Genomic DNA, 14,974 nt, shown 5'->3' on the forward strand with positions numbered 1-14,974 from the left:
AAAATGAGCATTAAAAAGTTGTCATATAAATAGATCTGATAACATGCACTCATGTACGCCCAAATTAGGTTTAAAGTCTATATGACTTTTCCTTCATTTTTAACAAAGGTTTGCGGAGTTTCATGCTCTTTAATGAATAAGGATGTACAATTTGTACGACATGCCCATAAAACTGAATGTTTACTCATTAAAAAAAAATCTGCTGTTTCTTTTTGTAGCACAGTGGTCATGAGCATAGGCTCTAATTTTGGGCTAACTGTAACCTTAGGTCATTAAAAACTTCTGTGACTCAGTTTCCTCATTGTAAAATGAATATTAAAATAGCACTTAATCCATTATCACTATTTTGAGGATTACATGAAATAATACATATTGCCTACATCGGGATAATTTGTTATTTCTTCATATGCATAAAGTATTTATGCATAAAGTTTGCCAGGGCTGCCACAATAAAATACTAGACAACACAAATTTATTTTTTCATAGTTCTGCATGTTGGAAGTCCAATACTGTGATGTCAACAGGGTGGGCTCTCCTGAATCCTACAGATGGTTGCCATCTTGCTGTGTCCTCATATGGTCTTTCCTCTGTGTGCAAGCATCCCTGGTGTCTCTTTTGAGTGCTCTGATTTTTCTTTCAATGGCACAAGTCAGATGAGATTAGGGTCCACCCTAAAAGCTTCATTTTTACTTAATTTCCTATTTAAAGGCCCGATTTTCAAATGCAGTCAAGTTCTAAGGTACTAGGAATTAGAGCTCCAGCATACGAATTTTGAGGGAAACACAATTCAGCCCATAACACATGTACAAATATGACAAAATTCCCTACACATTGTCCCCCTGGTATGAAGCTTTTTATAATCTCTGTATTATGTAATTATTACAATAGTCTTAAAAAGGATATTTTAATTTATTTATTTATTTATTTATTTATTTATTTATTTATGAGGATTCCAAGGCTGAGACACAGGTTATGTTACTTAAAGGGATTAAAAATATGATAAGAAAAAAAAAAGATGACAAGGGATACGTGGCTGGCTTAGTCAGTGAAGCACACAACTCTTAATTTTGGGGTTGTGGTTTCAAGCCTGTGTTGTGGGTATAGATAATACTTTAAAAAATAAAATCTCAAAAAATATTTAAAAAGATAAGTTTAGAGTCTAGGCTGTGAACCACACCTCTGTCAGACTCAAAAGCCTGGTCTTCTTACAACATTATGGTTCATCTTGAATTAATCAATTATTTTTTTATTGGTCAGTTCATTTGCCAGATAAGTAACAACAATGTTTTTGTAGATGATCTTCACTTTTGTTTGCTTTTTAATTGTCTCCATTGACCAACCTGTTTTATCAATTTATATATATAGGTATAACCTTGTGGAATTTTATTTTCATTTCACTGGAGTGATTAACTTTTTAGATTTATCAATGATTACCAAAATAAGAATCATTTAAGCTTTCTGACAACATTTGCCATTTCTTCGCTAGACTCACTGGAGCCAGGATTGGGCCATTTTTGGCTAGGTAGCCATTTTGGATGATGGGGAAGTGAGATTAAGATTGTCAGAATTCCTGAAAAATGAGAATAATTCATACAAGTTTATTGAAGATAAGACTGAGAGCGGCATAGAGTTTTGGATTCCACTGCCTTATCTTCATCACTGCTATCTTGTCCTATGTATCTACACTTCTCAAGTAGACTAATTTACAAATGGAATCAACGTTATGGCCCCCTCCTTTTTTAGGAGCATTTGTTTTGGGGATGAAAATAAGACTAATAAATTAGCTCCTCTTTCTTTTTTTTAAAGATTTTATTTATTTATTCCTGAGAGACAGAGAGAAACAGAGACACAGACAGAGGGAAAAGCAGGCTCCCAGCAGGGAACCCGATGTGGGACTTGATCCCTGGACCCCAGGATCACAACCTGAGCCAAAGGCAGACACTCAACACTGAGCCACGTAGGTGTCTCTAGTCTCTCTCTTTTTTTTAATGGATTGTGAAGGCAGCACTGATTTTCAAAACAACATTGATTTCAACAAATAACTGTTGTCATCTCAAGTGACTCATTTGGTGTGAACTAGTTCATATGCCAATCTCTAGTCTGATCTAAATGGATAGTCTCATAAAAACATAAATTTTGAAATTTTCTTTTCATGCTATTAAGCCTTTTTCCTCCCCTGTGAGTATAGTGAAAACAGAATGATCACAATAACAACAGATTTTAAAGAGAAGGTACAAAAAACTCCTTTTCCTTCCCCACCATTTTGTTCTCTTTTTGGTTAAGATTTCCTCTTTATAGACAATTTTCACAATGAAAATAGAATAGCCTCTTTGTTGTATCTCTTTACTAGCAAGTAACTCCAAGTTTTTGAAATATGGTAGTTCGCAAATTTGATAATATATGATTTTATATTATTATGCAACCAGGTAAAAATTACTTAAAACAGTAAAAGAAAGCCCAGATGACTACTCAGCCTATCTTAGAAAAATATCATTTTTATTTAAATTTTATCATTTATAACTTGCTAATAGCAATGGCATTTGGGAATTTAGGAAATCTAAAAGATTTTTCATATCTGAGCTATACTGTATTCCAGAGAAAAGTAATATTATGTCCATAACATTATTCTCACATAAGAATATGGTGAGAATTAATGAATGTATATATATACATATATACAGAAAACCTAGATTAGTGCCAAGTCCATCATAAGTACTATTTATATTAAGTATTATTTATATGGGAAGGTGATCCCTCCCTTTATAGTATTTGAATTTTTTGCCTGGTGAAGGCTTTATCCTTTCATTTATCAAAGAAAAAAGGAAACATAAAAGCTTTGTATATTTAGACTCAGTAATAACTTTTAAAAAGTTTAGGATGAAAAAAAAAAGTTTAGGATGCTTATTATTTATACATTGAATGCTTTTAAAAAGAGAAATGAATCTGAATAGAATTTGAAAAAAAATAAACATCATTTTACTTAGTTTTAAGTAGTTTAATAATTTTGTACATGATTTTAACCATGAGAACATTTTCATAACAAAATGACAAAATATATCAATCATTAGTCCACTTTAGAAATATATGTAACTCTACGGCAGCCTGGGTGGCCCAGTGGTTTAGCACCACCTTCAGCCCAGGGCGTGATCCTGGAGATCTGGGATCAAGTCCCATGTCAGGCTTCCCACATGGAGCCTGTTTCTCCTTCTGCTTGTGTCTCTGCCTCTCTCTCTCTCTCTCTGTGTCTCTCATGAATAAATAAATAAGATCTTAAAAAATATATATGTAACTCTAGAAAGTATAGTTGAATTTCATCTCTGAAGTTTAATATTGAGGTGTATTAAAATTTAGATGCCACAAAGCTAACTTTTCTGTTAGTAAATAGTAAATTATTTTTGAAGAAGTAAATGAGTTTTAATAACACTGATGTACATTAATATTTTTCTGCAAAATACGCATTTTAATATGAAAACAACATTACTGACTTTTTAAAAGGTTTATTTATATTATATATAGAGAAAGCACGAGTTCAGGGACAGAGGGAAAGAGAGAGAGAATCTCAAGTGGCTCTGCCCTCCAACGCACTCCAACGTGGGGTTCCATCTCAATCCTGAGATCGTGACCTGAGTTGAAACCAAGAGTCAGAGGCTTAATTGACCATGCCACCCAGGTGTTTTAACATTAATGATTTTCCAAATTAAAGCATCACAATGTTTCTCAGTATCCTATCTTTTCTGTCAACCATCATGGTTAAAATATTTTAAAAGCAATCTTCCTTTCATTGACTTTAAGAAACAAAACAAAACAAAAATAAGCTTTTGAAAATGAATTAGAAATGTATGTATAGTGAATCTAGGTTTGCATTTTACATTTTGTTACATCTTGGGTTTATAATTAGGTTTATAATATAAAATGTAATATTCCTTGATTGTGATGTTGAAATATGATTATCAAAGCAAATGCAATAATATTTTGAACTTTATCGATCTGAGTTCCCAAAGCAAGACAATAAAAGGCACCCAAGTATAAAGTACATACAGTGCCTCAATTCTCATAAGTTTTCCTGAATTGGATTAAAGGGTGATTAATTGAAGTGCTGATTATAAAATGATTTGCAGGGTACACAAGTAGATCCAGTCATCTATTTAAGTCTATGAGTACTCTCCCAATACAATAGCCATGGATACAAATTGTCCCCTGAAACCAAGGCAATTCATTTTACTTTGGAAAAATTAATGTGTTTGAGGGGGATATATTACTAGTGCCATGTTATTTCTGTTTCCAGAACTTCATGTTAAAGCTATAACTAGCCCCCATATTTCACGCACATCCTTCCCCATCCCCATCATCATCATCATTTTCTATTGATACTTACTGAGTGATATGTATAAACCTATTATATACTAGACTTTCGTTATCTATGGCATTGAGATTTCTCAGATCGAAGCCAATTTCACAGATCTGAATTGATGTTAGAATTTAGAATGCTTATTACAATCCCTCTAGGTCAAAAGACATAGAGAACTTCCAAGTAGATATGCAAACTGTTATGTATTTGATCAAAAAATAGCCTATCAGGGTATATGATAGACATTCCATTTCCATTGTATTAAATTTTGTCTTTGAACTAATATTCTATTTTTTTTAGATTTGTATTTATTCATGAGAGACACACAGAGAGAGGCAGAGACATAGGAAGAAGAAGAAGCAGGCTCCCTATGGGAGCCCAATGTAGGACTTGATCCCAGGACCCCAGGATCACGACCTGAGCTGAAGGTGAGCCACTAAACCACTGAGCCATCCAGGTACCCCTGAACTAATGTTCTATTAAAGCTAAACTAAAATGGGCAACTACTTGAATTTTTATGGGTTGCATCTCTGGGCAGTTATCTATATAGTTAAAATTATTGTCCTTAGAATTAGGCAAAATTGGAAAGCTTAATTCTCAAACTTTGCAACTGATACAGATTTGTGTTTAATTTCTAAATAAAAATACATTTTTGAGGCAAAATTCAAACTTCTATAAAACAAGAATGTAGTACTTCTAGATGCCTTTTATAAAAGGCAAATCTCATCAAATCAAACAAAGGAGTAAATCAGAAGGTAAGCAAAAATAACATGGTTATAATTTATTTAAAAAAGGAAGAATGAAGAATGTACCCCTCACTCTTGTTAGAAGGTACACGTACTTGAAGGCATTATTATGAACAGCTGTTAGCCACCATGCTTAAGTTAGCTGTGAATATCTGAAATAGTTGTCCATGGTAATAGGAAATTCACGGTGATTTTACACCTTTAGAGAAGCTTTAGTTCCAGCCTATCAAAGCTCATTCTTTCCTGGAGGAAGCTCAGAATTACACGGTCTCCACATCTGCAGAGCATGTTGTGCTTCTCAATCATCTAACTGCACTAAGACGGGGTCAATAAGATCACTGTTTGAGACATTTTCTCAAGCCACATTTGGTTTCAGCAGGACAGGGCAGGAGGGCAGGAGCAACACAAGGGCACTGCACTGTCCGCTTTGTAGCCTACGTAAAATGGTTCATGGAACTGTGAACAAGAAACGTTCCTTTTACTTTAACTAGTTTGACCTACTAGAAAAGCAAGTTCTCTGCATTTTCCTATCAAAAATACCTTGATATTTTGTGTTTTTTATAATTACAACTTCTTTCAGATCTTTATAGAGGGAAATATCAGTAAATAGCATGGGATGCTGGACTTATTATAAAATACTAACATTAGTCAGATATTACCAATAGGTTTTTTTTTAAAGAAAAAAACTTTTATTAGCTTTATTATATCTTTTTTCTTATTTAAATGTTTCTATCTCAAAATGTTAGAAAACAATACCTAAGAGATTTTGCAGTATTCCTGAGAACACCTGAGTACCATATATAAAAGCTATTATTATATGAGGAAAATCATTAAAAGCCATTTTAAAAGTATCTTTAAAAAATAACAGTTCATTCTAAATCTGGGGATTTTTTAATCAAAATTTCTACAATGAGTTTTCATCTGTTTATGATTAGAAAAACTAATGAAGAGGACACACACGATCTATCTTCAGGAACAAAAAAAAAAAAAAAAAAAACACTGACTATTCTCCCAACCAAATTTTTCAGGGGCAATAATCTTTTACTTTAGAAGTCACTGAAATTTTCTCTAGAAGACCAAATTCCTCTTTGATTGATTGGACTTCATCAAGTGGAATGGGCAGGAAGAAACTAAAGGTAAATTTGCTATTTTGGCATACCCACCCCAGCTCTATATGCTACTGGATCAGGATATGTTTGTTGGGAATTGGATGGACATGATGAACTCCCATTTTATAAGACTAATTGAATTTGAGTTGAAAAAAATGACCTTTGAAAACCAACTGCAAGTTTGACCAAAAAGGTTTCTCATCCATCAAAACTTGTTCTCCAAATATGTTTTATGAGATATGCCCAGCATCACTCATTTGTCTTTAATATGAAATTTTGAACATATTGGATAAATCGAATTCAGGAATATAATTGAGAGGAAAATATAAAGAAATTTACAGTGAAGCACAAAGATAACTAACCATGAGTAAAATTTATGTTATAAGGTATAAGTGCACAGTTCTTATTTAATAAATTGCTGGCAAATTGTCATTTATCTAATAAGAGTCATTCATCTTTTTTTGGATTGTGTCTACATGATAGCTTCACCAGAAGGGAGGGGGTAGGAATGTCTTTCCATAGTGACTTGGTGATTATATTAAAAAACAACAACAACAACAAAAAACTCAAAACAATTTCATCAAAATCAGAATCTGCCTATGTTAAAAGAATTCCACTGTTTACCATTTCTCTAAGAACTTCAGGGGTAATAAGTTCACCCATGGCAAAAAGATAAACTTGTGAAACAGGATGTAAAGAGCAATTCTTTGCCTTGGCAGGCTCGTTTGGTGCTAATCCGATGCAGTTATAGTTAGGGGTCTTCTTCTTGTCTCTAGTTATTGATTTTAAATACACACATACTTGTATTCCTTCTTTGAGCTCATCTTGTAATTCCTTTTATTATTTTACTGATTAGTGTTTGTTCCTTGCTGGTTTTATATGGCCCAATTCTGGCCCCTTACTCTTATCTTTTCTGAAGGTAAGAATCATCTTATAATAGCTCAGAGTTGAGCATCAAGTGGCTAGGGCTCATAATTCTTACCTGATTTACTGAGTTTTAACTTTAGTTTGGCTAATTTGCTCTGAATACTTGTATTTCTCACAACTTCTTCCCTTGTTCCTCTCTTCTTTTTCCCTTAGATTTGAACCTCCATGTTTTCAGTCCTAGGTTTGTAAATTTAGCTCTACTGCTGAGCACTCTGTTGTTCACTGTTTCATTCAATGGAGGGAACCTCTTAGCAATTGGTTTCTGTAACTTTATGCCTTTGAAGAATGATTCCTAGTCCTCTGCCCAGTTTCCTGTCTTGCATAGGCTTTTGTGTTTGCTTCCATCTTATTAAGAAATTATTTGTTAAGATAATCAATGGACGTAAACATTAAGAAAAATTCAATAACCTGCAAATTAACCTTAAAAAGTCACAGTTTGCTCTCCATAGCCTACTTGGAGTTGGGGTGGGGGAGATGGTGTTTTGATTTAAAAAATCCCCTCCCAAGTACCTTTCCTTGTCTTGGAAACTCTTCAGTTGCTGCAATACAGATGAAAAATCCCCAAGATTTTGGAGAAAATTGTTTGTGTTTGCAGCTCAAGTTATCAAAATCATTTGTATGTTAAATATTGTTTTAAACACACTATTTAATGTCAGGCAGTTTAAACAAAATCTGTGTTAAATCTGCTATTCAATTAAAAAAAAAAGGCTTTCAGACATCCACTGAGAGAGCTGAGCAGGTTAACATGGTGCCTGTCTCTATCACACATTTAAAGGAGCAAGAGGTCAGGTATTTTACAAATCTAAACCACCCCATCCCTTCTCACAACAGGACTAACGACACAACCTGTCACATAGATCTGCTATGTAGTTCAACAAGTTGCATTTATCAGCCACTTAATGCAAACTGCCACCAGAATGGCTGTTATACAATGCAACCTGCCACATTGAAAAACCTGCTACACAGAAAACCAAGAAAGCAATTGTTAGATACTAAGGATATTATAATCTTGTTCAATGGAAAAGGGCTTCTTTTACCTATAATTCCACCGTTTGAGTAACTGTTTATCTTAGTCCGTTTGGGTTGCCATAACAAAATATCATAGACCAGGTAGATTATAAACACAAAGATTTATTTCTCACAGTTCTGGAGGCTAGAAATTATAGGGTCAAGCTGCTGACAGTTTTAGTGTTTGATATCTAGACAGCTGTCTTTTCAATGTAATCTAACATGGCAGAAACGGTTAGAGATCTCTCTGGGGTCTCTATTATAAGGGCACTATCCCATTAATAAACGCTTTGCTCTCATGATCTCATCACTTCCCAAGGCCCCACCTCCAAACACCATCATATGGTGGATTAGATTTCAAATATAAATTTTCGGGGGACACAAATACTCAGTTCATAGCACTGTTCCTTTCCTTTCATAAACTATTAAATATCTGCCTAACATGTACCAGGCACTGCACTAGATGCTGTGAATGTAAAAGAAAATAAGATGCTACTTCTGACTTCCAAGCTTCATAGATTAGTAGGCAAGACATGCATGAAAAATAAATTCTTTGTGTTAAAGAGGTATTTCTTTAATACAGTTCCTCAGTGTATGGAGATATTAAGTATCAATGGAATTATTTTCAAAAATAGAAGTAAATCCAGAGTTGGCTCATAACCTGGCCATGCCCCAAAAGTGATCTTTTCAAGTGTTCTAGAAATGATCCTTTAAGGTTTCCAACTTTGAAAATGTTCACAAAAGACTGATGTATAAAAACCAATATATACGAATTTATTAATTTACAGTAGGTGGTACAATTATAGGAAGACTAGATGTTTATATTCATTCTCTAAGCATATTCTTTCCCTTTAGGCAAGCTGTATTAAAAGACAAATTATTACACTATTGCTTTGTGCACAGAGTATCAGAGCAAGGAACTCTTGCTGCTTGAGCCTCACATCCATGAGTCTATTTTGTTCCTTTCCATAAAACCTGGTAGACGACATGGTGATGTAGTCCCTACAGCATTCGTCTTGTGACACAACTGCCACACCTAAGGCCAGTATTGTGCCAGAAAAAGGCAGTTGCCAGATAATGGAAAGCCTAGTATAGGCAGATTTTGTTTCATCATTTTGGCTAAAAGGAAATCATCTATGTGATTGGAAATCCAACACATGTTATTAAGAGAAACTGAGTGGTTTCTGTGACAGAGTAGATGGGCTGCCATTAGCTTCACATACTACATTAACAATATTAAACACTTATTAACTTTAATGACACATGACTTTTATTGCAAGTTGAATAATTCTTAAGGTAGAGCTATTCTGAAAGCATAGACAATAGTAAGAATAAGAGAAAATTGTTTTAAGAGACTCTTGTCATTCAAACAGTCAACAAGAGAAAATACTCTTCGGTTGATAGGAATTTGTGCAAAAAAGTTTAGGCTTCTTCAGCTGATGTCACGACATACTATATGTTTATTTTTTAATTTACTTGATTATTATACCCCTTAACGAATCTGTACCAAAAACATGAGCCTTTTTTCCCTAATTCCCGATCAGCTGCACAGGGATTAGATCTCATCTTTAGTATCTAACTTGTTTCTTAACTATAGATGATAGAGACTGTCTCATTCATAGTTTGGCAGAAGTAGAAAATAATGATCCATTTGTTATTAAAGAAGAAAGATTTATGATTTTTGCTACTGGAAAATTTGGTAGAGGAAGATTGCTGAATCATAGATGGACACTCTGTTACCTAGACTTGTCCAAATAATCACTTTTTTGACAATGATAAATAGTTTTCTGCCCAACCTTCAGGGAGCCAATGACTCCAATGTACTGTTAAGGAGACTGATTGCCTTGCAGACACCAATATATTTTTTTTTTGATAAAAGTTTTTTATTTTAGGTAAAATGAGGGCCACCACTTGAGTTGGTCCTAGGCCATGAGTATGTGAAGCACACAATTACCAAAACCCAGTAATTGAAACAATGGAATAGTGATGATTATAGTTCATTAAAAAAAAAACTAAGAAAAGTATTCAGTATTTTCAAAGACTTCAATATATTTGAGGTATGGGAAACATTTAATGGATTGGATTTCATTATGTCTTACAGTTTCATCTAGCTCTTAAATTCTATGACATGGATTATGCTCTTAACAAGCTTTACAAAGGAGACTCATATCAATGTGAATTACAGACTCATCTGGGAAAAATGAATCTAAACAACCATATGATTCAGTTGCATACAAATCTGTGGACCTCTTAGTGCTGGGCAAATTTGGAAACACAGCAATAAGTCTGAGAACTCTTTTTGCACACATTCCCCATGCATTATGTACAGAGGAAATAAAATGTCTGTACCACTATTTTAAAAAGCTATGAAGATTTTTTAAAAACATTTCTTTATCTATTTATTTTAGGGAGACAGCATGCACACATAAGCAGGGGGAGTGGCAGAGGGAGAGACAATCAAGTAGACTCCCCTCTGAGTGCGTTGCCTGGTCCAGAGATCAGTCTCACAATTCTGAGATCATGACCTGAGCTGAAACCAAACCGGGTCAGTCACTTAACAGATGGAGTCACCCAGGTGCCACACACAATTTTTAATTGATAAGTTCATTTAAAAACTTTTAGAAACAAATTTAGTCAGTAGCTTTCCTATCTATAAACAAAATCAAAACATTATGAAGAGGTAAAAGGAAAATTAGGACTATCTTAACACAAAACATGGTAGAACACTATAGAAAACATAATTAAAACTCTGAAACCTTTTGCAGAAGACCATTAAGATGGAAAGATAGATTTTTTTTTTCTTCCGGAACAGGAAAATAGTGAATCTGTCAATTCTCCCTAAATTAATCTACTAGTGCTGTGCAATCAATCACTATCAAATTCTTAAAGAGTTTTTTAAAGAAAAAAATTATTCAGGGCACCTGACTAGCTCAGTTGGTAGAACACGCAGCTCTTGATGTCAGGGTTGTAAGTTCAAGTCCCATATTGGGTGTAGAGATTACTTAAAAATATGATCTTAAAAAATACTCTAAATTAAAAAAAATACTGGAAGGATATCTGTAGGAACAAACATTGGGGAATAGAATAATAGAAATGACAAAGATGTGAGGCCTTGTTTTACTCAAAATAAATGTACTATAACGTTTCATTAATTAAAAAGCGGCGTGGACATGGGAATAGATCAGTGAGCCAGATCAGACTCATGTATGAGGGTAATTTCACGCCTCGTAAATGTCATATTTAACACGAGTGAGGAGACGCGGCTAAGCGGCGGGCGCTCCGCCGCAGGCTCCCGGGTCCTCCACCCGCGCTTCCCCTCTCGCCTGCGGGTCCCGGGCCCGAGGCCGGCGGGCAGGACCCCCGGGCCGGAGAGCGTCTGCTGAAGGTGATGCGGGTCGTGGAGCGGCCCGGGGGACGCGGGCTGACTGTCGGAAGCGAGACCTGAGGATTTCGGTACAGAATCCGCAAGGTGTCTGGGAACGTGTGTGGACTGAAGGAAGAAGTACACGCTCTGGTGTTACCTGAGGGAGGAAAGTCGGAGTGCCCTCGAGTCCTCGTGCCGGCCTCGACTGCCGCCTGATGCAATGGCGAGAATCCGTCCCCGCCTCACGCAGTGACCCGAGGGGCCGGGTCGGAGGTCTGCCCCCCCCCCCCGCCCCGGGCTCCCCGACCGCGAGGAGCAGAGATGCATAAAAACAACCCGCGGAATAGAAGACGTGGGAGAGGGCGCCTCCGCGGGCGCTTGGCTCAGCCTGCGTGGTTGTGCCGAGAGCCACGGCCCAGGGCCCCAAGAAGCCCCGGGACTCTGCTGCCATGGGCGGCGATGGGCGGCGATGGGTGGCGATGGGTCCCCGTCGGCCGCGTCCAGCGCGGCTGCGGACCCTCCGGTGCCAGACCCGCCAGGGTGGGACTTTGACCCGGAGGAGAAGCGCCACTTCCGCCTACTGCCTAGGCACATGCGCAGGCCCCGGGCAAAGGAGAGCATCCGCCAGGCAGAGGTGGGAGCAAGAGGCTGCAGCTGCTGGGGGAAGAAGACGCGTAGAAAAAGGAGACAGCCAGAGCGGGCTTTAACGCATATTCATTGCTACAGAAAAGCAAGCTGGGTCTTCCCGACGTCCCCAGTTACTGCCGTTTAGCTCCTGCGCGGAGGTGGATGCGGCTCGCGGATCCTTCCGCGTGGGCGAGCGGCTTAGCCTCCTCCCGGCGGATGCCAACAGCGACCGACGTAAAGGTCGGAGGCTCCAAGTGCGGCGCCGTCGGCCTGCGAGGCCCGAAGACCCCCTCGCCCAGGGTTCGTGCGCGTGAGAGCCTGTACTGCACCTGTACTGCACCTGTACTGCACCTGTACTGCAGCACCCGCAGGGAGAACTCTGTGCCGGGCCTGGCCGAACGGCCTGGGCTCTGGCGTCTTGCTCTGCCTCAGGGTGACCCGCAGAGCCCCCGGCTGTGCCACCCGCTCCCGGCGCCGCCGCTCGTCAGCAGCCGCCCGCGGACCGGACCGGCGCGCTCTGCAGCGCCCGCAGCCCTGGCGCCTGCCCCTGTGCGTGGTCCCTGAACACTCAGGCAACAACCGCTTCAGTACAGGCTGGTCTCCGCGGGTCCTAGTGACCAACGTGGTGGCGGGACACTGGCAGGCCCCTGGGACGGCAGTGGTGTCCTGGCCCAGCGGTCCGCTCTCACGGCTCCTTTGCTGCTTGACGGCCGTCGTTCCGGGGAGACCTTTGCCATTGATCTGCGTTGCCGAAATCAGCGCGAGGGCTGAAGGCCGCCCGCCTACCCATGACCCAGCAGTGACCTCTGTGCAAATGCTCCAAGAGGAGGAAAACCTGACGGCATCCGACATGGCAGCAACGACCAAGCTGTGGGACCTGCGGCCCACCAAGTGTGTAAAGCAGCACGAAGGCCATGTGAACGAGTACGCCTGCCTGCCCCTGCGTGTGCACGAGGAAGAGGAATGGAGGTAACAGTGGGCCAGGAGGCTACCCGAGAATCTGGAGCTTCCATGACGCCTGCCTGCTCAGAGCCACATCTTCCCCACATCCTGCCTCGAAGGCTGACATCCCCAGTGTGGCCTGCTCTTCTCGGCTCTGGGGCTTTCCGGGAGCCCCGGGCTGCTCACGGCTGTCCAGCAGGACCGTTACTGTTTCTCCTACACCCAATTCCACAGGGTACAGCCTGTATGGATGTGGATTTGACTTAAGGGAGTAAGGAGCAGCCATACTCCCGTCACACATGCTGTTTCCAACAAGGGCATTTTAAATAGACGCTCTGTGTACACAGACCCATCCATCCAGCCGCCAGGAAGTAGGTGCTGTTTTATGTGGAGACACTTCAGTAAAGTTATTTCAGTTAAGATGTGAGCTCAGAGAACTCAAAAGTCCTTTTCATAAAAGGTACTTATTTCCTTGTTGAATTCCTTAGAATAGTCTGTGCCCCCCTCCATTTTTTTTTTCTTAAAAAATACTTTTCTAAGGGCTAAAGATTGGCAGTAACTAAATTAAAACTGTTTCTGTTATCAAAAGCCCTTTCAAGAAGCCAAATGATGAGGTTGGGTGAGACTGTAGTGCAGTGAGTGCCTAGGTCCCAGAAAGATCTGCCTATGGACTAGAGAAAGCCAGCCGGGGAGACAGGCAGGGGAGTCATTTCTCCGAGTCTCTAGAGATAAGGAAGGCTGGATTTTAGAGTCATTAAAAAGCCTTCTCAGACTCATTCAACATCCACAGACCTCACTTTCTCCTTTTATTACCATCCATAGGCATTGGAAGGAAAGATGGATCTTTCTAGATGCTTGAGGTTTTAAACAGGTCCTAGCATGCCTTTGTGGAGGTGCCTTCCAGAATGTTAGGTGCAACAGCTCTGTTTGCTTAATGGTGATTTAATGTCAGATAACAGGGCCCCGTCTCAAAGAAAATTGGCCTTGACTTTCCATAATCTAGAAGAAGCACTTGAGATGTTTATACAGTGTTCAAGAGCCTGTCTTTCTACCAAACAATAAACTAGAAAGAACTGTGAAAAAAATAAATAAATAAAATTAGTGAGGAGAAATTGAATCATTCAACAAATGGTGTTAAAAATAAATATGGACATTTATTCACTATTTATACAAAATCAGTTATTTATATGTAAAATAAGAAATTGTGTAAGTATGTGCAAAAATCTTTGGTAAATAATCTGTAATCTTGGGGTAGAGGAGGCCTTTTTAACCACAAGTTAAACATAAAATAAGGATTCATTTAACATCTACACGTTCCCAAAACAAGATAGAAATTCTGTAAGCCTACATTTTCAGCATATAAGTGAAAAGAATAATATCAAATATACAAATTTATATATAGATTTTAAGGACCTCTTATAAATCAATATGAAATATGTGTTGAAAATTTCTCTCACTAATAAGGAAAGAAGAGAGAATCATTGCTGTTTGCTGCTGCTTGGAGTGTCCTCACGTTCCTGTGCCTTTGTGAAGTTTGTCTAGGGAGGAACATGTTGGGGTTACAGTGGCCTCTTATATTCAATTGGATGAGCACGGGATGGTAGCTTCGTTACATTTTTTTCCCCACTACAGTTAAAAAATAATCAAGTTCTTCAAATCCAACACCATACTCCCATGATCTTTCCCCATATTTCTGTGCGTTGAGATGCCCCTAAGTGCTCTACCTACTACGGAGTCAGACCCCCAGTCTGACCTGAACATGAGAGGATAGCCTTGTGTGGAAATGCGGAGCTACCTCCCTCAGGGTTTTACTCTTCTGGGTCATTGTGACCCAATCTCTCATAGTACAAGAGCTGGAGAGCCAGTCAGCAATTAGGAACAGACATCAGCATCTATTGCTGAT

At 38.8% G+C, this 14,974-nt stretch overlaps 1 pseudogene; it reads left to right on the forward strand.

Annotated features, from left to right (window-relative positions):
* The first annotated feature begins 11,971 nt into the window (after positions 1–11,971).
* Positions 11,972–13,333, forward strand: LOC129502451 (DDB1- and CUL4-associated factor 4-like; annotated as a pseudogene).
* The last annotated feature ends 1,641 nt before the right edge of the window (positions 13,334–14,974 follow it).

The sequence above is a fragment of the Nyctereutes procyonoides genome, unplaced genomic scaffold, assembly GCF_905146905.1.
Source record: "Nyctereutes procyonoides isolate TBG_1078 unplaced genomic scaffold, NYPRO_anot_genome, whole genome shotgun sequence".
Taxonomy (NCBI): domain Eukaryota; kingdom Metazoa; phylum Chordata; class Mammalia; order Carnivora; family Canidae; genus Nyctereutes; species Nyctereutes procyonoides.